Source organism: Schistocerca nitens, chromosome 9 (assembly GCF_023898315.1).
Source record: "Schistocerca nitens isolate TAMUIC-IGC-003100 chromosome 9, iqSchNite1.1, whole genome shotgun sequence".
NCBI classification, from domain to species: Eukaryota; Metazoa; Arthropoda; class Insecta; order Orthoptera; family Acrididae; genus Schistocerca; species Schistocerca nitens.
In genome coordinates, this window is record NC_064622.1 from 288,580,582 (window position 1) to 288,602,757 (window position 22,176).

Genomic DNA, 22,176 nt, shown 5'->3' on the forward strand with positions numbered 1-22,176 from the left:
AGTTAATGTAAAACCATCAGAACTTTTAACTCAAAATAATTGCTTTAAATATACCCCAAAAGGGAGAGAGATATAGAGACAAAGCAGTGGAAGAAATTGTATTTGGATTAGCAAGTTCAGAAATACCTCCCCCCCCCCCCCCCCCCACCCAAAATTAAGTACTGTAACCTACATCCCTCTGAATCTGCTTATGGTACTCATCTCTTGCTCTCCCTCTACAATGTACACTTCCCACACTTCCCTCCAATACTAAATTGGTGATCCCTTGATATCTTAGCATGTGTCGTAGCAACCAATCCCTCCTTTTAATCAAGTTGTGAGACTAGCTTCTTGTCTCCCAATTCTATTCACTACTTCCTTATTAGTTTCGTGATGTACTCATCTAATCTTCGGTATTCTTCTGTCACACCATATTTCAAAAGTTTCTATTTTCTTCCTGTTTAAACTTTTTTTCATCCGTGTTTCACTTCCATACATGGCTACATTCCAGACAAATGCCTTCATAAAAGGCTTCCTAACACATAAGTCTATATTTGATGTTAACAAATTTCTCTTCTTCGTAAATTATTTTCTTGCCATTGTCAGTCTACATTTTGGCCATCATCAGTTATTTTACTGCCCAAGTAGTGAAACTCATCTAATACTTTTACAGGGTGTATACGTGGACGAGAAAAAAAAAATCCCGGATTTCCCGGTTAAAAATAGAATTTCTCTCGGATGAAAACACACTTTTTCCGTGTTAAGTAGCAGTACAATTTTCCTCGGAACAGTGAAACTTATCAATCCTTTCAGTGGTTGTGGTTTTATACACCGGAGTAGAATTTCCAGGCACTTTAGAAAACGAAACTCAGGGGAAAAAATATGTTTTGGAAAGATGTCTGATGTGAAGCAACATGCATACTGCCTATTTTCGTATTACGAAAGTATAAATTCCAATTCCAATTCCACCAAACACCGCATGTTACTTTCCGAAGGACTGAAATAGAGATTCCGATGCGCTTTTGTAAGCCAGTCGTAGTTTTTAACAACGACATAAATGTCTGATCTTCCGCGCTCGAAAATATTGTAAATGGTCGTACTTCGAAAGTAACGCTTTTCAAAGAACCATTCCGAATATTTTCCCGCGACCTGTTAGATTTGTTTCAGCAGTTGCCAGACACTGCCAGGCGTGGCCGTGCTTGCGCAGCTACAGTGACGCAGGAAGCCCGTTGCTTTCGTACATGTAAAACATTAAAAGATCTTACATTATGTCATAAAAGAAACAAGACATTAGAGGATACTCCAAGAGCATCGGAATTTTGTGAACCACACTAAAATACATCATTCGGCTTAAAGTGCACATTCGTATGTCCATATTCAGATGTAAATTTTCTTGGAGTACCAGTACTGTATTATCTAATGTTTGGTTCCTTATGAAGACATAATGACATAAGTGCTAGAAGATGAAAACGTGAACTTTAAATGCAGTTAACAGTTGAAACTAGTCAATAGTGTGGAATTAAACACTTCATTTCAAATAAATTGACTGCCTCAGCAGAAAAAAAGTAAAATTTCTTTGACAAATCAACAAAAATAACTTCATTGTTCTGCAAGACGCTCAACGGTTGACTGTCAAAAAGGTGGAAAAAAAATAAAATCTGAAACTAACAACATATTTTACCCCTGCGTAATTATGTGAATGTATTTTAATTGACTTGATAGCTCTCGCCTAAGACATCCGTTTTGTTTTCATTTGACGCGAGAGCAATAAACGAAGAGGAAACAGCAAAATCACTGAACGTAAACACGGGTCACGTGGAGACTACCACCTCCCCACTACAACTCAGACTGCTCTGTGCATCAGGTCCGGATCGACGATATTTCCAAACTGGGGCAATACTAGATAGTGGCGCTCCCCCTCCCTCGAGCGTTTGAGGCTGAATGCCAAAAATTTTAAAAAAATCGACTTTTATAAAATATCTTCATTTTGTAGCGCACATATTTCTGAAGAGTCTGATACATGAAACATATATGCTCGAGGGAAAGTGAGACATGTTATTTGGTCTTAAGTGTGCCAAAGTGCAGTGCCATGCCTCTTCACACAGCATTCTTCTGTCGCACGTCTCTGAATTTCGCTCTGTGGAATTCAAACATATAATATTTTGTAATGGGAGTCATCAAACTATATTCAGGACAGTGGAAATTAAAATGTCCTGTGGTGTCTCTCCTGCTCCCAGTCGACCGGTTTGACATCCTGCCCCTCTCTAAAAAAAATCTCGCAACTAATACGGGATGGGATTATTTGTAACCGGCAGAACTAGCTACTCTTCAGAAAATTTGCAGTCTTTACAGCCTATTAACTAATAACTTGCTGTTTTGTGTGACATAAAATTAAATATAGGATACATAAAACAAGTAAAGACAAGTGACAAGCAAGACAGTACACATTTCTTCAGTCCTTAATTTCTCTCTGACCTTGCTGCAGCTTTACATGGTGTCCTTTGCTTTTTGTGAAAGGATCTATTATCTCACCAAACTTCATCAAACGTTTTGCCACTTCAAAAAACGAAATGATGTTGTCTAATACTAAAAAACCTGTTAATACAAATTGAACCCAAGACCAGACGGAATATAATTCACTAAGTACCATATCAAATTCCTATTAGGCCAACTACAAGCAAAAAGTTTTATGTTAGGAAATAGTTTCACTTTCATTCATACTCTCTAGCTTCTGAAGCATTAGATCGAAAAGTAGTAGTACGAAATTTTTATATAAATTTGGAATCGTCATATTCTTCCGTAATTTGTGTGTCCCCCCGTTTCTTCTCCTTCCTTGATCTAACAAACAATCTTTTCATCACTAATTCTGTAACTATTCCTGCTAGTGTCAAAAATTATTCTCTGGTTAACTTCACTAACCCTGCCACAATCACCAGTTTAGTTAACCAGCATTTATTCTCCGGTTAGGCGTTATTACGTGTTCGTGCAACGCGTTTTCCGCACTACTCCCAAAATAGAACTTTGGCGGCTGCTAGCTGGGGACTGTATAACTGGCCCTTAGTAGAGTGGCGGTCTGGCCAAAAATTTTCTGTCAAAATTTCATTTTCTTGGATATACGGAGGAGACAAGACGCAATATTTGTTGCCTGTTATTCCTTTTATTCGTTTATTTCCACTCTGGTAGTCTGAATCTATGGAATTCGCTAGTAGTTATAACAACGCTGATCATTTGCAAACCAAATGAACCACAAAAATAGCGATTGGCATTCACCCGTACGGCTTTATTCCGCCTAGCTCGTATAGACCCGTCCCCTTTGGTCTGCAGGAAAGTTTATTTCTAGATGCGATGGGAATTCCCTGGCAGAGACATCACATACACTATGCAAGCATTCAAAAATCAACTTGCGATTATTTCAGAAATCAACTTGGAATTTGTTCAAAAATGTTCAAAAACCAACAGGGATGCGTTCAAAATCATATGAGTAATCGATATACCAACGAGCGCTGGATGCTCGGCGCTTTGTGAAACAAGGTCTATTTCCTCAATAATATGAATTTGGCGCCTCCCTCCCCTTCCCCCACTGAAACTGTCGCCCGGGGCAGATATGCCTGTTTGCCCCCGCCCCCTAGTTCCCGGCCTGTTGCGCATACGTGAATCTGGCAGCTTAGGAGCACCAGTAAAATTTTTCCGGATAGCATCTGGCTGCTTGCTGCTATTGCTTATACTCCTAACTGCCACACTTCTGTAGCCAGAAGCGGGAGAGGGTACTACTGAAGCGCGACTCAGGAGTACATGCGCGTAAGCTCGCTCGCAACCGCTCAAACGAATCTAATGTAAACAATTGTGACGTCACGCTCATCGGAGGCAATTTGTTGTCATGAATAGTCTTCCTAGAGCCTTTGACACGTTTTGCTGTTGGCAAACGCTTGTATGAGCAATGTGTTTTGTTGTTGTATATGGTGCATTTCCTTTGCAACTTAAGTTTTATTTTCTTTTTTCTTCTCTCGTTCGTTTTTTATTGCTGCAGTATTATTCTGCAGTAGCGAGATACAGTAATGTTCTTTGTTAGAGTATTGATTCTTACCAGTCAAAGTTACAAAAAATTAACTGAAAACTAAAACAATGAAAAATTCCCAGAATTCTAAAAAATTCCCGGGTTTTTTATGGTTTTCTCCCGGGTGAAAAAATTCCCGGGTTTTTCCCGGATCTCCCGGTTGTCCGGGGTCGTATACACGCTGTTTTGGTGACTTGTTTCCTAATCTAATTCCCCCAGCATAATCAGATTTAATTTGACTACATTCCATTACCCTTGTCTTACTTTCGTTGATGCTCATCTTACATCTTCCTTTCAAGAGACTATCCAATTTATTCAACTGCTCTTCCAGGTCAATTATAGTACCGTCAGGGAAACCTCAAAGTTTTTATTTCTTCTCCCTGAACTTTAACTCCTACTCCTAATTCTTCTTTGGTTTCCTTTACTGCTTGCACACCGTATAGATTGAATAACATCAGAGGTACCCTAAAAGCCCAACTCATTCCATTCTCAACCATTCCTTCCCTTTCATGGCCCATGACTCTCATAACTGCTGTCTGGTTTGTATATAAGTTGTAAATATCCTTTCACTGCCTGTATTTTACTTTGAAACTTTCAGAATTTCAAAGAGCGAGGGAGTATTCCAATCAACATTGTTAAAAGCTTTCTCTATGTCTACAAATGCTATAAACGTATGTTTGCCCAAACCATTACAGAGGCTCCACCAGCTTGAACAGTCCCCTACTGACATACAGGGTCCATGGGTTCATGAGGTTGTCTCCATACCCGTACATGTCCATCCACTCGTTACAATTTCAAACAAGATTCGTCTGACCGGACAACATGTTTCTAGTCATCAACAGCCAAATGTCAGTGTTGATGGGCCCAGGCAAGGTGTAAAGCTTTGTGCCATGCAGTCACTGAGAGTACACAAGTGGACCTTTGGCTCAGAAAGCCCACATTGACGATGTTTCATTGAACGGTTGCATGCTGACGCTTGTTGATGGCTCATTGAAATCTGCAACAATTTGCGGAAGGGTTGCACTTCTGTCACGTTGAACGATTCTATTCACTCATTGTTGGCCCTGTTCTTGCAGGCTCATTTTCCAGCCACAGCAATATCAGAGATCTGATGTTTTAATGGATTCCTGATATTCTCGGTACCTCATGCAATGGTCATACAGAAAAATCCCCACTTCATCACTACCTTGGAGATGCTGTGTCCTATTGCTTGTGCAGTGACTATAACACCATGTTGAAACTCACTTAAATCTTGATAACCTGCCATTGTAGCAGCTGTAACTGATGTAACAACTGTGCCAGACACTTGTTGTCTTATATAGGTGTTGCTGACCGCACTGCCGTATTCTGCCTGTCTACATATCTCTGCATTTGAATATGCATGCCTACATTAGTTTCTATGGTGCTTTAGCGTATTTTCTTCTTTAATCAATTAATTCAGTTTCTTCTGTGTTATCCAAGGATTTCTACTAGGTGTTGTCTTTCTACGTTTTTGATCCTCTGCTATCTTCATTGTTTCATCTCTCAAAGCTATCCCTTCATCTTCAACTGTATTCCTTTCACCTGCTGAAGTCAACCATTGCCTAATGCTTTCCCTGAAACTCTCAACAACATCTGGATCTTACAACATACCCAGGTCCGATCTCCTCACTTTACTCATTTTATGCAGTTTCTTCAGTTTTAGTCTATATTTCATAACCAATAAATCATGGTCAAGAGTCCAAGTCTGTCCCAGGAAATCTCTTACAGTTTAAAACCAGGTTCCAAAATCTCTGTGTTACCATAATATAATCAATCTGAAACCTTTTGGTGACTCTAGGTCTCTTACGTATAGAGTCTTCTTTCATGTTCCTTACATCAAGTGTTAATGATGATTAAATTATGCTCTCCAAAATTCTGCCAGGCAGATTCCTCTTTCATTCTTTTATTCCTTCCGCCCCTAGTCCATATTCACCTACTGTTTTTCCTTCTCTTCCTGTTCCTACTACTGAATTCCAGTCACCCATCACAATTTAACTTTCATCTCCCATAACTATCTCAATAATTTCTTTTGTCTCATTATACATTTCTTCAGTCATTTCATCATCTGCAGAGGTAGTTGGCATATAAACCAGTACTGCTGTGATAGGTATGGAATTCGAATCCATCCTAGCTCCTTTAATGCATTCGCTATGCTGTTCATAGTAGTTTACATGCATTTCTATTTTATTCATTATTACATTTACTCCTGCATTACCCCTATATGACTGCATTTATAACTGTGTATTCACCTGACCAGAAGTCCTGTTCTTCCTGCAACCGAACTTCACTAATTCTCACTACATTTAATTTCAACCTTTCCATTCCTCTTTTTAAGTTATCTAACCAATCTGCCTGATTAAGGAATCCAAAATTCCACACTCCGATCTGCAGAATGTCAGTTTTGTTTCTTGTGATTATGACATCCTGATATACATGATTTAAGATATAATAAGCAAAGTTTTCATTAGAAAGACACTAATAATGTACTAATGGCAGTGGGTGAATGAGGGTAACTGAAATAAGAGTATGATCAGAAGCTAAGGAATTATGCAAGATACAATGAGTCGATGAAAGGGACAATTGAACAAATCGAATCTGCGGAGGGGGTGGGGTGGGGTGGAGAGAGAGAGAGAGAGAGAGAGAGGGGGGGGGGGGGAGGGGGAGGGGGAGAGGGAAAAGGAGAGAGGGAGGGAGGGAGAGAGAGAGAGAGAGAGAGAGCAGTGGAATGGTTAGAAAAAATAATATTGCGTGGTAAAGGGAACAAAAGAAAATGAAATAAGGCATGAGAAAGGTAATATGAAGTAGATTAAATAAAGACAATAAGAAGTGGGAGAGTGATATGAAACTGCAGATTAGTTGTTAAGAAACAGAATTTATGATCAGTACTTGCATTGTGGAGAGATGTCAAACTGCCAATAGGCTCATATAAAAGTACACACGCTATCCTAACATTTGCAATTAAGGAGAGAAGGATGAATTGGGGAAGATAAAAAAGTAAGGGCAGGTCTCTCAGACCCCAGACATCCTTACAACAGGTGGGTCCATCTTATCCTGGAGTCTGAGTGTTCCCCACTCATTTTTAACCTTCCCCAATCCATTCCTCTTTCCTTCCCCAAGGAAAGAATTATTAATTTCTAAAGCTAGGATAGTGTATATAGTTTTATACAAGTCTGTCAGAAGTGTCGACATTTCTCCTGAAATTCTCCTGAAAGTAAGTGCGGATCAGCAATACTTTCTCATAATTTGTGATATCCTTGACTGAATTTTCCTTTACTTTTTAATCAGTATTGACAATCAGTGTGAGTGTATTGAACAAATTGTATGGTATAGGCACTAGTGCTAAAAAGGTAGTCCAACTGATCTCGTGGTGCATTCATGATCCTGCAAAGTAGATAGGATTTTCAAACCATAAAACCACTCTAAGTGGCTATAATACGATGTTCTTTACAAAATAGCTATAATATGATGTTGTTTACACAATAAGTAGCATTAGAAACTTCATATAGACGAGAAAGCATCCTTCTATTAAGGCATCAGCACCTACATATTTAAACAGAACAGGCATTCAAAAACATTACTACTTTAACATTTCTACATTAACAACTTTCTACACACAGTTTTTCAACATAAAACTTCAGTATGATTAACAACTCACACAAGCATATAGCCTAATCAGGGTATACTCATGATTGTATGAGGACAGGAGCAAGAATTATTGGTCTACAACAGAGATGGTTTTAGTACAAATGAAATTTTAATGGTGTTCTTCAGCATGCTCTACTTAGTTATTATATCCATTTATGCACAAAATTTCTCAACTATTAAGAAATTAACAATTAAATTCAAATGTGACTATTATTCTCTCAGAGATGATCCACCCGAAGAAGGAACCAAAACTTCAATCACATATGTAAAAATGGAGAAAGTGAAAATATGGAATCAGAGGATCTTCAATTAAGGGGGAATAAAATAGCTGATGGTGTAGGCATAGAGTGTACAATTCATGTTACATAATGAATTAAAGATAAGAGAACATAGTGCAAAATGAGTGCTCAATTTGATGAATGCTTAAAAAATATCTCATTTTTATTTTAAAAAAGACCAAACTGATTTTGCACTCTGATCTGATACCTTGAATCAGAGATGATTGCACAAATACATTACAAAAATGAAACAGCAACCAAACTAGTTGGAGGAAGCCAGTGATCCTAAAACAAAAGATGGAAAAGTTACAGACAGTTTTATAAGATGCACAAGGAATTCTTCGTTAAGGACTAGTAAGTGCTGCAGAAAGGTTATGGTTCAAGTGAGTGGAAACATACAAGAGAAAAAGCCTAAAGAGAAAGAAAAAGTTATGTATTGGCAGGACATTCCATCTGTCACAAATCTGGATGGCCAATCACAAAACTAAGATATCTGAAGTATGAATTATTCGAATATCCACCCTATTCAACACCTTTGGCATCCAATACTACAATAACAAAAGGAATTTGTGGCTACAAACTACAGCAAATCTAAGGAAGACATTACATCAGCTACATATTGATATTTTGCAGGCCTTCGAGAAATGCACTTCAAAGATGGAATTCATTCACTAGAAAAAAACTGGACGAAGTACAGTGATTTAAAAGGATTCTATCTACAATAATGATTGGCTGCTACAATATTACCACTGACCTATAAATCTGTGACCTACTACCATCACACATAAAGGCATAAAAATATAAACATGAAGAAACAAAGTTTTATGGGATATTGGGATTAAAACAAACTTTCTGTTTGAGAAAAAAAACTAAATAGTATAAGTCTAGCATATTGATTCCATAAAAATTACTGTTATTTGAAAATTTTCAGCAATCACCAGAAATTTTATTTCCACCCAGTGTATCTATGTCAATGTGAGATGCCCACTGTCCTTATTCCATCAAAATATTTGAGCAATGAAGAGTAGATTTAATGAACTACTGCTCTGCATTGATAAACTAGAATCACCAAACTTGTCTGACATAATCTGGCTCATTAAACATTATGTGATTACTGGTGTAGATATGTTAAGCATTATATGATTTAGGTTAGCGAGTTACTTCTGTGAGAAGAAGCTCCTACGCTCCTACATTCATCAGGAATTGCCATAACTCAAATCATTATTGGGGAGGGGGGAACCCACTGGCATTTTCTGTGAACAGCGTTGCCACAAGTTTCCCCGAAGTGAAAGTCCCTAATATTTCCCTGATTTCGGACAAGTTTTTTAGCATTTTTCCCTGGAGACCTCATCGATGAACGGTAAGTAAAGACATAAGCTGACAAAAAATTTAAGCACTCCTGCATTTCTCCCCTGTGTGAGCAAAAATCAACATCAACATCGTTTGTAATAAACTGTTTTTAGGTGGAGAAGGCAAGCAAAATGACATATGTGTTTCATTAAGACCACAGCTATTATTTTACTCCAATAAAACCAAACATATTTGGTGACTAAAATACGCGTTTCCTTGGAGTCGCAAGGCAGATTTAAAATACCTTCACTGATTTCAGAAATAACCTCAGAAAAAGGTAAGCCTCTTGAAATAAATTTATAAGGAAGGGAAGAGTTGTGTAAACCAACACTATCGGTGACCACTAACAAAATGTTGGTTCTACTATGTTCGTTATTGTCAGTTATTACTCACTGTATGATTTTTCTTTCAAGAAATATATGAGTGCATAACGTACAAATCACCAGCGACTGACACAATTTTCTTCTTCTTATTGCCCATACTTTCTAATATACACATTATTTTTGAAGTGCCAAAATGTACTAGAATAAAAAAGTCTATAAAACGCTGCACTGTACAACATACTTAAGGTGAGACAGTCAACATTCCTGAAATCCATTGTCTGTGGCCTCTGGCCTACTGCGGAGCACGCAGTCCTGGGTCCTTGGATAAACAACACACAGACAGACCTGGTCTGCAGATAGATCAGTAAGACTAGATCGGAAGGGCAGAGCTTGCATATTAGTGGGAAAAATGGGCTTCAGATCAGCAGGCCCGATCAATTAGGGATAGCAGCAGAAATGGCCTGCAGTTTTGGCCCATCATGAAAGTCCACTCATGTGGCCAGCTATTCACATGTCACAGATGCCATGTTGATGAAATGAGACCACAATGATCAATCCATGCAGCAGACAACTTGTGCAAATACTCTGAGAATCAATACTAGTGAGGATAGGTAGCAACTCATAGTAAATTGATCGCTGAGCTGCAGACAGGCACATAGAAAAGACTATCACACTCTCACAACTAAATTTTCGGCCACAGCCTTTGTCAGAAAATTAGAGCACACACACATTAACACAGTCAATTAGACACAACTCATGCACACATAACCACCATTTCCAGCCACTGCATCAACAATCTCTGAGAATCAGACCAAAACAAACCACTCCTCATGCCTGCACTGACTACAAGTTGAGAGGGGAGTGGTAGGAATGGGAGAAGCAATAAGAATGAAGGAGTACAGAAGCAGCACATGTACTTACTCAGCTGCGCCCAGCCAGTGATGATGCATGACATCTCAGTAACTAAACCATTTCATTTACTGAGACAAAAACAACATTTTTCCAGTGTCTTTTTTTCCCCTGATTTTCCTGACATGTTTGAAATTCCCTGATTTCCAGAACTTGTGGCAACCCTGGTGAATTGTCAACAACATTTGTCTGTGTAAATCACAGTACTCTTTTAACTAAATTAGAATTTATAGTGTAATAGGAACTACCACAAAATGGATTAAATTGTCTCTCTGACAAGGAAAAAAAGAAACAAACAATCATCAAACAACTGGGAACTAATTATCCGTGGTGTCCCATAATGTTTCATTTTAAAGCTCATACTTTTTCTTGCATTTTCAGCAGGACTATTATGAGGTGCCAATTTTGTTTCATTTGCAGATGTTACAATCAATAGCAAATCAAGTATAGTTTTATAAAGATCTGTTAATGAAATTTTCATTGATATTAATAAATGGTTCCTAGCCCATTACTTCTCACAAGACTTTAAAAAGATTTCTCTTCTCTGTATTGGTATGAGATGATTAAATTCAGTAAAAATTAGACATACACATATTTCATAAAATCTGTATATATTAACTACGTTTTGATTTGAACTTATAACTATGAAATTTTAATATATTGTTGAGACAAGAATGTAAAGTGGTGGTGCAATTTTTGACTACTGCACCTTAAATATCTTGGCCACAACCCATATCCGCATCTATATACACTCCTGGAAATTGAAATAAGAACACCGTGAATTCATTGTCCCAGGAAGGGGAAACTTTATTGACACATTCCTGGGGTCAGATACATCACATGATCACACTTACAGAACCACAGGCACATAGACACAGGCAACAGAGCATGCACAATGTCGGCACTAGTACAGTGTATATCCACCTTTCGCAGCAATGCAGGCTGCTATTCTCCCATGGAGACGATCGTAGAGATGCTGGATGTAGTCCTGTGGAACGGCTTGCCATGCCATTTCCACCTGGCGCCTCAGTTGGACCAGCATTCGTGCTGGACGTGCAGACCGCGTGAGACGACGCTTCATCCAGTCCCAAACATGCTCAATGGGGGACAGATCCGGAGATCTTGCTGGCCAGGGTAGTTGACTTACACCTTCTAGAGCACTTTGGGTGGCACGGGATACATGCGGACGTGCATTGTCCTGTTGGAACAGCAAGTTCCCTTGCCGGTCAAGGAATGGTAGAACGATGGGTTCGATGACGGTTTGGATGTACCGTGCACTATTCAGTGTCCCCTCGACGATCACCAGTGGTGTACGGCCAGTGTAGGAGATCGCTCCCCACACCATGATGCCGGGTGTTGGCCCTGTGTGCCTCGGTCGTATGCAGTCCTGATTGTGGTGCTCACCTGCACGGCGCCAAACACGCATACGACCATCATTGGCACCAAGGCAGAAGCGACTCTCATCGCTGAAGACGACACGTCTCCATTCGTCCCTCCATTCACGCCTGTCGCGACACCACTGGAGGCGGGCTGCACGATGTTGGGGCGTGAGCGGAAGACGGCCTAACGGTGTGCGGGACCGTAGGCCAGCTTCATGGAGACGGTTGCGAATGGTCCTCGCCGATACCCCAGGAGCAACAGTGTCCCTAATTTGCTGGGAAGTGGCGGTGCGGTCCCCTACGGCACTGCGTAGGATCCTACGGTCTTCGCGTGCATCCGTGCGTCGCTGCGGTCCGGTCCCAGGTCGACGGGCACGTGCACCTTCCGTCGGCCACTGGCGACAACATCGATGTACTGTGGAGACCTCACGCCCCACGTGTTGAGCAATTCGGCGGTACGTCCACCCGGCCTCCCGCATGCCCACTATACGCCCTCGCTCAAAGTCCGTCAACTGCACATACAGTTCACGTCCACGCTGTCGCGGCATGCTACCAGTGTTAAAGACTGCGATGGAGCCCCGTATGCCACGGCAAACTGGCTGACACTGACGGCAGCGGTGCACAAATGCTGCACAGCTAGCGCCATTCGACGGCCAACACCGCGGTTCCTGGTGTGTCCGCTGTGCCGTGCGTGTGATCATTGCTTGTACAGCCCTCTCGCAGTGTCCGGAGCAAGTATGGTGGGTCTGACACACCGGTGTCAATGTGTTCTTTTTTCCATTTCCAGGAGTGTATATCAATCATCTACTGAGACGAAAACAAGATTTTTCCAGTTTATTTTTTTTTCCCAAAATTTCCCTGATATTTCCCGACAACAAGGGCCAGTTATAATGAACAGAAAGAGTATAGAGCCAGGCCAGGTCAGATGGAGGGAGGGAGTGGGCATGACTATTCAGAGCACCATATTCCCTACACTGTCTGTGACTGCACAAAATGTGTCCATGCATATCACCAAAGAAGTTATATTTGTTAATTGATAAAATCTCCATGTTGCTAAGAGCTCTGCATTAGATGTATAGAACTTTGCTAAATTTTCATTGTGTATAAGACTTAAATTCCCAGAACTATGTTGCAATAGTCAAATCAGTCAGTATGAGCTTTTTATTGGATATTTTCTTTATGGGTGACTGTGCTAAATATGTGGCAATCTGCATATGATGAAATGAATTAGACTATTGTATCTGACAGATCCACTTCACTTAGGGTGACAAGCTTTAATGACTGAAGCTTTCTGATGGCAACGACACAGCAAATTTTCTGCACATATTTCATAAAATCTGTATGTATTAACTATGTTTTGATTTCAACTTACAACTCTGAAATTTTAATATGTTGTTTAGACAAGAAGGTGAAGTGGTAGTGCAATTTTTTACTCCTGCACCTTAAATATCTTGACCACAATCTACATCCGCATCTGAAAGGATCTCTCAGAGCACATAGAGAAATGACCCAGATCCACTTTCAGTGTGTGCGTAGAGGGAAACATTCCACGTAGGAAAAATATATCTAAAAACAAAGATGATGTGACTTACCAAATGAAAGTGCTGGCAGGTCGACAGACACACAAACGAACACAAACATACACACAAAATTCAAGCTTTCGCAACAAACTGTTGCCTCATCAGGAAAGAGGGAAGGAGAGGGAAAGACGAAAGGATGTGGGTTTTAAGGGAGAGGGTAAGGAGTCATTCCAATCCCGGGAGCGGAAAGACTTACCTTAGGGGGAAAAAAGGACAGGTATACACTCGCACACACACACATATCCATCCACACACATACAGACACAAGCAGACATATTTAAAGTTTGGGCAGAACATCATTGTGCCAAAAAGGCACACTACATACTGGGATAAAGATTTTCAATAATCTACCTAAACATATTAAATCAATAGGTAAACTCTGTAGTTTTAAGGCTGAAGTAAAGGCATATTTAATTGATCATTGCTTTTACAGTCTGACAGAATATATAAAAGCCAAACAACAAAAATAAAGATGCATTATTAATATTCTACTTTGTATGTTGCCTGTAATGTTTGTTGTTTTTTGTGAATCTGTGCTAAATTACTTCAATATCTAGTCCTTGGGATTGCAATACAAACTTATTTTATCTTGTAAATACCTAACCATGTCCAATATCCTTGTATATATTCTATACATATAGGATTTGAAGGACTAAATAAATAATGTGATGAGTGTTATCATCTGCAGAACCTCCAAACCTCAGTGCTTTTTAACAATCCTTTGTTTAGATGGACAGGAGGATTAATTCACTGGAGTTTGACATACAGCATCAGAGGATGAAATAAAATACTCCCAACATTTATGGTTAAATTCAGTATCATTGTTTCAATAAAATATGTACTCCATTGCCTGGATGAATTTATGTACTAATCTACATCTACACTGTGCAAATCATCATGAAGTGCATGGCAGAGGGTACGTCCCATTGTACCAGATATTAGGGTTTCTTCCTGTTCCATTCAAGTATGTAGTGTGGGAAGAATGATTGTTTAAATGCCTCTATGTCAGCAGTAATTATTCTAATCTTAACCTCACAATCCGTGTGTGAGCTACCGTATTTACTTGAATCTAAGTCGCACTTTTTTCTGGTTTTTGTAATCCAAAACACCGCCTGCGGCTTAGAATCGAGTGCAAAGCAAGCGGAAGTTCTGATAAATGTTAACAGGTGCTGCTACAACTAACCTCTGCCGTCGAATGTATGTAGCGCACACAGGCATGCTTTGCAGGCACAAAAATAAATACTGGCGCCAAAACCTCTGCATCAGTAAAAAAAAAAAAAGAGGGTGGAAGACGAGCATTTTTCTCCGCCCCGAGTTTCGACCACTGCATTTTCATACATTATCCAACGAAGTAAATACAAATTCCGTATTGTTCATCTTCGAATGTAGCAGCATTCCAATGTACTACGAAAATCCAACTGACAAGACTTTGGGATGTTTGTCAATATGGCCAACTCTACGTTCTGAATTTTTTCATACCTGTGAGAAGGGATGGTTACTAATAGGAACTTTTATGAATTGTGAATCACATGCAGTATTCTCTTCACCATAAGAATAATACGAACATAAACATTTTGCCATGTATTGTTTCGTGTTTGCTGCTATCTCACTTAAATCCTGTCTGCCTAATAAACTACGAAACTAGAGTGAGACAACAGCAAATGTGTAAGAATATACATATCATGTCATGTTTATATTCGTATTATTATTATGCCTGATAGTGATAGTCAGAAATGAAGCACGGTAATTGACTAGAGTTTTAAATCTAAGATGACTCCAATTTCTGTGCAGAATGTAATGTACTAAAGAGGCGCCTGCAAAGATTTTCAAATGGAGAAAAATTTTCGCTAAACTCTCGTTCAGAACATCTTCCATCATACACAGTCTATTATTTTGTTATTGTTGATCATTATCAAAGAAAGCAACAGTGTAAGTAACAACAAATAGCAGTCTCTTGCCATTGTTTCGGTTATGAGACCATTCCTCTCTCTCTCTCTCTCTCTCTCTCTTTTTTTTTTTTTTTTTAATTGTAAGCCGCGGTACCGCGCACAAAAGCAAGCCATGCCACGACAAACAATGCATGATGCAGTACAGTAATGCATTTTCAGCTTAGAGTGACGTAAACACCTATAACAAAGAGAACGGCACTTATCAGATCAAAGAAAAATATGCAATCAATTCAAACCAGACGAAACACGTGAAAAAGGAATGGTACCAATATAAATATGGACGGAGCGCCTGACGCATAGCAATGGCTACGTGGTTAAGGTTAACTGCTAAACTTACGACTCGAACCAAACTACTGTAGCTTTATCGTCATTCATTCGACCTAAATTGTGTCTCATATTACAAAGGACCAACTTTGTTTCGATTTGGAGGTGCGGCCTAAAATTTTTCTCTCCTCTTGAATTTTGAGTCTCAAATTTCAGGTGCAGCGTAGATTCAGGAAATTTTTTTTCCCTTGATTTCGAGGCTCATTTTTCAGGTGCGGCTTAGATTTGAGTAAATACGGTATATGAAGGGGGCTGTAGTATATTCCTAGAGTAATCATCTAAAGTTGGTTCTTTAAACTTTGTTAACAGACTTTATTGGGAGAGTTTATGCCTGTCTTCAAGAATTTGACATTTCAATTCCTCCAGTATCTCTGTTACACTTTCCCATTGATTAAGCAACCCTGTGACCATTTGTGCTGCTCTTCTCTGTATACATTCAATACCCCTTGTTAGTTCTATCTGGTATGGGTCCCACACACTTGAGCAATATTCTAGAATGGGTGGCATGAGTGATTTGTAAGCAATCTAATTTGAAGACCAATTGCACTTGCCCAGAATTCTACCAATAAACCAAAGTCTACCACCTGCTATACCCTTGCCTGAACCTATGCAATCTTCCACTTCATATCCCCACTAAATGTTACACCCAGGTACTTGTATGAGCTGTCCGATTACAACAGTGTTTCACTGATATTACAGTCATAGGATACTATGTTTTTTTGTTTTGGGAAGTGCCAAATTTTACATTTCTAAACATTTAGAGCAAGTTGCCAACCTCTGAACTGCATTGAAATCTTATCAAGATCTGACTGAATATTTATTCAGCTTCTTTCAGATAGTACTTCATTATAGATAATTGCATCATCTGCAAAAAGCCTGATTTAACTGCAAAATCATTAATACACAACATTAACAACAAGGGTCTCTACACACTTCTGTGGGGCATGCCCAAAGTTACTTCTACATCTCATGATGACTCTCCATCCAAGATAACATGCTATGTCCTCCCTACCGAAAAGTCCTGAAGCCAGTCACAAATTTCACTTGATAACCCATATGATCGTACTTCTGACAATAAGTGCAGGTGTGGCACTGAGTCAAATGCTTTTCAGAAAACAAAACACTGCATCTACCTGGTTGCCTTGATCCAAAGCTTGCAGTATGTCATGTGTGAAAAGTGTGAGTTGGGTTTCAAATGATCGATGTTTCTGAAAACCATGCTGAATGGCATTGAGAAGGTCATTCTGTTCAAGATACCTCATTGTGTTTGAACTCAGCATATGTTCTAAGTTTCTACGACAAACTGATGTCAAGGATATTGGACAGTAGTTTTGTGGCTGTACTACCCTTCTTGTAGATGTATGTGAGCTGTGCCTTTTTCTGAGAACTGGTCACAGTTTTTTGTTTGAGGGATCTACAATAGATTACAGTGAGAATAGGGACTAACTCAGCTGCAAATTCAGTATAGAATCTGATAGGGATTCCACCGGGACCTAGAACTTTGTTCAATTTTAATTATTTCAGCTGTTTCTCAACACCACTGACACTAATACTAATTTCATTTATTTCATTCATTTTTCAGTGGTACAAGGATTAAATTGGGGCAGTTGTCTTGGGCTTTTCATTGCAAAGGAACATTTGAAAACAGTGTTAAGCATTTCAGCTTTTCCTTTGCTACCATCAGTTTTGCTAGGACTGGACACTAACTTTGGTGCCATTAACAGCCTTTACATACGACCAGAATTTCTTTGGATTTTGTGCAATGTCATTTGACAATATTCTGTTATGGTAGTCATTGAAGCCATCACAAATTGCTCTCTTGACAGCCAAACATGTTTCATTCAGTATCTCTCCACTTTGTTTTCAACCTACTGTGCACTAATCTCTGTTTCTTTAGAAGTTTCTTTATAGTGACTGTATATCATGGAGGTTCCATCCCACTATGAACTGTTCTACTGGGTATATATCTATCCAGTGTGTGGTCAACTATTCTTTTAAACTTGGACCAAAGTTCCTCTACATGCTCCTGACCTGTACCAAAGTTTCAAGTTTCTCATTGACATGTGACATTACTGAATTTTTATCAAGTTTACTGAACATATATATCTTTCTGTTTGTTTTAGTTTTCCTTTGTACTGTGGTAATCATTGTTGCCACAACTGCGCCATAGTCACTGAAACTAGTTTTGATGTGGAAATCCTCAAAGAGGTCAGATCTATTTGTTGCCATTAGATACAATATATTTCCATCTGGAGTAGGTTCCTAACTATTTGTTCTAGGTAGTTTTCAGAGAAGGCATTTAGTAAAGTTTTACACTAACAAAATTGTAATTTTCCCAATTAACTGTTGGATGATTAAAGTCTCCACAAAAGATCAGAGTATGATTGGGGAACTTGAGAACAAGTGAACTCAGGTTTCCTCTGAAGTTTTCAGGGATCGAATAATCATTTTATGCCCACCCCTGATAAGAGTCTTGCCCAGATAATCTCGCATGCAGCTTCAATTTCTATCTCGGTGGATCTGGGTTTTTTGTCTACTGTGACAAATACACCACCTCCATTTCCCATTTGCCTATCCTTTCAATATATGCTTAAATTTTCCCCAAAGGTCTTACTGCTATCAATTTCAGGTTTCAAACAGCTTTCTGTACCTAGTATTATGTGAGCTTCACTACTTTTCATGGGCACTTCAAACTCTGACACCTTGTTGAGAATGCTTTGACAGCTTATCATTAGAATTTTAATACTCTCACCCCAGGGAGGCATTTCTTTTGATATTATACTGATACTTCTGGGTTTCCTACAGCTATTGTTATCTGCATCACCTAATCTAAAAACCCTTGAGTGCATCCCACACACCGTCAGCTACCAGAGTGCCAGCCTGTGATGTGTAATGCACACCTGACCTATTTAGGTGGCCTTACAGCTCTCAAGTCCAGGAAGTCACAGCCTAGCTTGTCATAGAACCTTTGAAGTCTCTGGTTCAGTCCTTCCACTCAACTCAGAACCAAAGGGCTACAATCTGTTCTGGGAACAATGCTACCTATTGTGAGCTTCATTGAAACTCCACATACGAGGCTGGTATTCTTAACTTTCTCTGCCAGTTGCTAGAATGACCCAAGAATGACTTCGGAGCCTAGACAACAGGCATCATTTGTTCCAACATGCACCACAATCTGCAGTTGGTCGTAGCCTGTTCCCTCAATGGCTGCTGGAATACCCTCTTCAACATGTTGAATGAGGCCCCCAGGCATACACACTGGGTACACCTATCCTGTGCTGCCATTCCCCTAAAATGTACCATCATTCACTGTACATTTGAACTGCCAATGATTAATAGACCCCTAATCTTTTGTGTTTGCCTGGTTGATGAATCACATTTCTTGTACACTAGGTTGATGATCATGTCTGGATGCACCATCATTCAGGTGAACTATAGCACGCACCATGGATGCAGGCTGAAGGATGTAATATTATGGTATGGGGGACATTAACCTCAACCGTTCATGCTTGATGCCTTCCCCAACTGCAATGGCATCTTCCAGCATGATAACTGCCTATGTTATAAGACCAGAAGGGCTACAGTGCTATGTGGAACTTGATAGCGAACACACATTGATGTATTGGCTATCAAATTCACCTCATGTGAACTCAATGAAATACATCTGGGACAAATCTGTGTGCCCACAAACCACCAGCTCATAATTTACGGGTATTATGTGACCAGTGTGAAGAAATATGGTACCACTTCCCTCTGGAAACCTACCAAGGAATTACTGAATACACACCATTCAGAACCGCTGCTGTAATGAATTCTGATGGTGGACAAACATGATATTAAGCAGATGGTCATAATGATTCAGCTCATCAGCATATGTCAGCTGGAAGATGTATAAGGTACAAAACTGAACAGTATGGAAAAACTGTGGGAGACAGTATCTCAGAGAATAATGAACAAAGTTGATGTTGGACAAACATATGTTCAGGAAAACTATTTCAAAGAAGTTGGAGATGATTTTATTTACTGTACATAGTAATTTCCAGAGGATGAAACCATGATGTGCATCCCAGAGGAGGAACCTGAGTTGTCACCTAGGTAACTTGAGGTACTTTGCACAACCTGCAGTGTGAACTTCTCCACTTGTTTAAATATGTCAGCATGCAGCCAACACCATTACAGGCAGCATGAATGTGCCATACCAGAACTGACAGGCCTCATGTGGGATTCACTTACAAGATATCTTCCACATGTCTCTATACGTAGAAGCTGAAAGAATTGAGGTACAGTAAGAAAGTGGGCCACACAAATGATACTTCACCTCTGAGGAGTCATGAAAGGGGCCTACATGTATACTGACGATGAATAAATAATGGTGGTTTACAGCCATCATACCACAGTGAATCTGCAGAGGCCACAGATGTGTTGTGAAGGCCCTTCAATAAGCAAATAGTATAGATGACGGAAATCCAAGAAAGATTGTATCCTGCTGCATAAACCATCAACAAAATTATTTTTAAAGAAAAAAAGTTTATCAGTGATAAATACTGGATTTCCAGATGAGATCTCCTGCAAAGTGCTGCTCACAACAGTGAACATAGATACACAGTGTGCATCTGGCCTCCATGGTCATCCATTCCCGCCAACATGCTTGGTTTATTCAATCTTGCAAATAGTTTATGGACTGATTATAGTAGATGACAATACTTTTCTTGGTGCAGACATACAGCCACTCACTACTGTTTGCCTGTGCATCACATTACCTAGCACTAGCACTAGAATTTTATTAACATCTAAAACCCCAAAAGTGATGTAAATGAAGCTGAGATGAGTAATTTGATATAATACACATGGAGTCACAAATGTATCCCAAGAATGTTGACTAATGTTGAACATGTGGCATCACCAGATGACATGTCTCACTGCAGACGCAGCTGTTGGGCTCGTTGATCTTACTTTTGCTGGTAAGGGCAGTGCTACATGTCACTCCACTAGGCTACTCTGTTTTTGTAAATGTAAGTTGATTCATCATAGGATTGGATTATTATTTCCGCAAGTGTGAAAATAGCAGCATAAGTTGTAAAGCTAATATATATAAAATTGTAGACTACACAATGGCATATCCCACAATTTTGTGCATCTCACCTTCAGAGTTTATGCTCAACACATAATTTTGATTGCCACAGTTTTCTAAACATCACATTGAAAGCTTCAAAATTTTACACAACCATAAATACACATGTTATAACCAGGAATTAATCACACTAAACCAAGCACTGCATGATAAATCACTGTGTGTAGAAAGATGAATCCTCCTCCTACTGGAGAGTAACCTTCATAATGCTCTCTTCATGTAACAAGAAAATGATGACAGGACCTGAAGTGTTGCATAATAATCCAGCTACTACACTTATGTATGGATAGGTAAACTGTGGAGAAACAGCTCAGATTTAGAAGATGAAAAGGAACAAAGATACTATTGGCCTGCTAAGAATCATAGGGGAAAGGTATATTGAAAGGCAGAAAAATTTATGCTGCTTATACTGACATGGGAAAAGCTTTCAACATAGTACAATGGAAGAAGCTGATGTATATTTTGAAGAGAAAAGGAGTAAACTTGAAGCAGAAACAATGGCACAGAATCTATATTTACAACAGTAAGTAAGAATAAGGATTTGAAATGAAATGTCAGAAGGAAATAGCATTGGAAGGGATATTAAACAAGGTTGTTTCCTCTACCCTTTATTGCTCAATTTATACATGGATGAGATTATTGCAAACGGGTTAGATGGGAAAAGAGGAGTATGTACTGGTGGAAAGAGGACAGAATGTATAAAATTTACTGATAACTCACTATTAGTGGCATAGAATGAACAAACTGTAAATAAAATGATCTGAATGAGGTTTGTGTGGAATATGGAATGTGTATCAATACAGAAAAAACAGAGTATGGCAATTGGCAAATTAAGGAGATGCTGGAAAATATTAAGATATGAGAAGTTATTATTAGTCAAGTAAGAGCATTTAAATGTCTTGGGAGAATGACCACTGAGGACTTGAGATGCAACCAGGAGGTGAAAAAGCACATTCTTATAGCAAAGGAGGCATTCAACAGAACCACGAGATTATTATGCGGCAAACTAGATAAAGGTCTGAGGAAAATACTTGGTAAGTGAGTAATGAAAGACTGTTGGAAAGAGTTGGTGAGAGGAGAAGACTGTTACAGGTTGTAAGAGAAAGGAAGAAGAAATGGATGGTACATTTGTTGAGATGGATGTGCTTGCTAACAGCTATCTTGGAAGAGTAGTTCTTGTGACGAGGTTGAGAGGTAGTAGGACAAACAAGTTAATAGGTGTCATAAAGGGAATTACTCGGACCTGAAAAGGAT

General features: G+C 39.3%; 1 protein-coding gene across 1 annotated transcript in view; it reads right to left on the reverse strand.

Annotated features, from left to right (window-relative positions):
* Positions 1-22,176, reverse strand: part of LOC126202937 (cubilin-like) — a 771,281-nt gene that overhangs the window by 161,995 nt on the left and 587,110 nt on the right. The gene's annotated exons all lie outside the window — the stretch shown is intronic.